Raw genomic sequence first — 3,122 nt, forward strand, 5'->3', positions numbered from 1 at the left:
GAAATTGATACAGATATTCTTCATTTAATAACCTACATGTTTAGGGCCAGCCAAATACCTCAGTGGATTAAAGCACCTACAAGCGGGGAAAGGGGCTTGGGGCTCGATCCCCAGGACTTCTGTGCAGGCCCTGGCCCTGGGGCACGCTGAGAAGGCAATTGAGACTGGGCATGGTGGCGCGCACCTGTAATCCCAGCTCTTGGGAGGCTGTAAACAGGCAGATCATGAGTCCAATCTAGTAGTGAGACCCTGGACACCCTGTAGACCCTTCCCTAAAATACAAAAATGATAATAATAACAATAAAAAACAACCTACATGTTTATTAACTGAACTTAGGACCCAGGCATGCTCTTCAGACTTGTTACTTGCCACTCAGACTTATGACCTGCCTTTTCTTTTTGTATAAGTTCTGTACATCTTATTTATGGAACCTCAATAAATAAGGTTGGAAGTGTGTCCTCTGGGCAGGTGGTAAAGAGGTTTTTAAAAAACCTCTTTTTTAATATAGCATACCTTGTACTTTAATTTTTGCTAGTTTTACTGTACAGTACTGTAGTTTTATATTCTGCCATACATGACAATAGTACATGTAAGAGTTATGCAAATGAAAGCAAAATCATCATGTTGAAATTTTCTTTGAGCATTTCTTTGTTCTGAACATAATGTGTCTACTACATACAATTTTTCATTTAGCAACCAATACTTAACAACCTAATTTCATGACAGGAACTTGGTCACTAAATGCAGATGTCTGTATGCAATACACGACATAAACTACTAGCTATAGATTAAGCCTTATAGCAAACTCATGCCATTGGTACTGACCCTTCCAATTTTACAAGTAACTGAGACTCTTAAGCTCAAATCAACCCAAGATCACAAACTCCACAAGTAGCAAAGCCAGCACTCAAGAGAGGCCTCCTGAAAAGAAACACTCAAAAATTCTAGGGAAAGTCTTTATAATTCAGGAGAAACAATATTTTTTTTAATCACAACTGAAAAGATTTTAAACAACCTATGTATTGAGATAATTTGAGGGTTAAAAATAAAAAAGAAAGGTAATTAGAGTAAAAAGACCCACATTTGAAGGGCATCTCTCATCTCCTACATGAGCAAGCAAATCTACCACAACAGCAGTGTCCATCTCCAATAATAAAAACCTAGACACTAGCTAGAGTTGAGTAGTGACTCTTCCCAATGCAAGTAAACAGGCCCATGCTGGATGCACCATGACCCCTGATACAAGAGCATGACCACCCACCAATTTCAACCTGATTCTAACTTTGCCCCCCATAGTATGAGGCAGAAGAAGTAAAAAGTACCCAAGTGACCATATCCTAGACAAGGATAATTTCCCAAGGAGAAAAGGAAGCAATAAGACCATACAACTGGGGACATTAAGCACAATTTCCCCTTGAATCTCATCCTGGGGCACACAGCCAGTGGAGACCAGAGGGCTGATCACACTCCCCACTGATCAGAGGTAGAAATTGCACACCTTGGATGGTAACAACCATCTGGGAGACCAGAGACAACAGACTCTGGTGCAAGGAGAGCACCTCAAAAGCCCTGAGGCCCAAAACCTAGGCATAGCTAGTCATGGCTGCTGGAACCCTAGACTATAGATCTTAAAAAGAAACCACTCATTCAATAACATAAAATTTTGACTCATTGTTTTTTTTATTTTTCTATTTTGTATTTTCTTTCTTTCTTTTGGGGGGTTTGAGGGGTTTTGTTCTATTTTGCTTCATTTGTTTATCTCTTTTTCTATTTTTCTCTATCAACTTAGTTTTTCTGATTTTGTTCCCAGCTTATTTTTTCCCTTCTTCATTTTCATATTACTTTCTTTACACTCAATAGGAGCCCTTTCTCACTGTTCTCTCATTCCTTTCATATTCTATTGACTAATTTTTTAAATTTTCTTTTTTCATTCATTGATTCCCCATACCCTCTACCCTTACTAGTGTAACAACTAAGCATTATAAATATTGGATAGCTAGTTAATGTTACACTATTTCTATATAATGATATTTTTTTGTTAACAGAGATAAAGTTTTTCCATTTAGTAGATATTTAATGTAGGTCAATAGTAGGCCAGTACTTGAGTTGTCTTAGCATTCATGTAATAATTATAGAACTCAGTTCTAGGTTATGTGTGGAACTTTATTGTTCCTTAGAGTTTGTCAATCTTCAATATGTATTTAACAGTATAATTGATGCTTATTACTACAGCCAAAATGACATACTTGTGGCTCATTAATTGGTTTTCATGGGATGCTAAATATGCATTGTCTTGGGGACATTAGCAATAACATGGCCCACTCTTCCAAAACTAGGTACAGGTTAAAATGTTTCAATTTCCAGTTTCAAGTAAACAGAAGCAGTTGAATCCTAGGACAGAAGCACAGACTAATAGCTAGTCATACCCAGAGCATACCACAAAAAAGTAGGACATTGACTAAAAAGGTATACATATTAGAAATAAAGCTTTCCTCTGAAATCAGCCTGAATGCCTCAGTATAATCAAACAAAGAAGTAGAGAAATCTGAGAAGCCAAGCTAATAAAACGCCTCCAAAACTCCCCAAAAGTGAGTCTTAAAAGCACTGTAAAGAAGAAAACCAAGTCACACACCCAAATTATTTAAAATAATGTTATGAGAGATACACAGATCAATGAGGCATTTGGTAAGCTCACAGAAGATACAAGTAATAAGATACTGGACCAAATAAATAAAGCAATAAGTGAATCTAGAGAAAGATACTAATAAAAAGGTGCAAAACGATACAAAACATGATGCCAGCATAGAGAAGAATAGAAGGGCTCTCAATAGAAATTCAGGAGATTAAAACTTCTCCCATAAGTATGTACAGAAGTAACCAATATGAGGACAGAGTGCGAAACTAGAAGACAAAACTGATACTTTAAAAACAAGAGAACATGAGCAGTGGATCTAACAGCTCCTAGATGATTCAAAGAAGACTAAGATTAATTGGAATTAGTAAAAAAAAAATCACATGAGATAAAAATATGTTTAGTGAAATAATAGCTGAAAATATTCCAAATACGGATAGCTGAAATGTAAAGAACACAAACAAATGCAACCAGAAAAAAACCTCTCTA

This window comes from Octodon degus, unplaced genomic scaffold (assembly GCF_000260255.1).
Source record: "Octodon degus isolate 3935 unplaced genomic scaffold, OctDeg1.0 scaffold00030, whole genome shotgun sequence".
Taxonomy (NCBI): Eukaryota; Metazoa; Chordata; class Mammalia; order Rodentia; family Octodontidae; genus Octodon; species Octodon degus.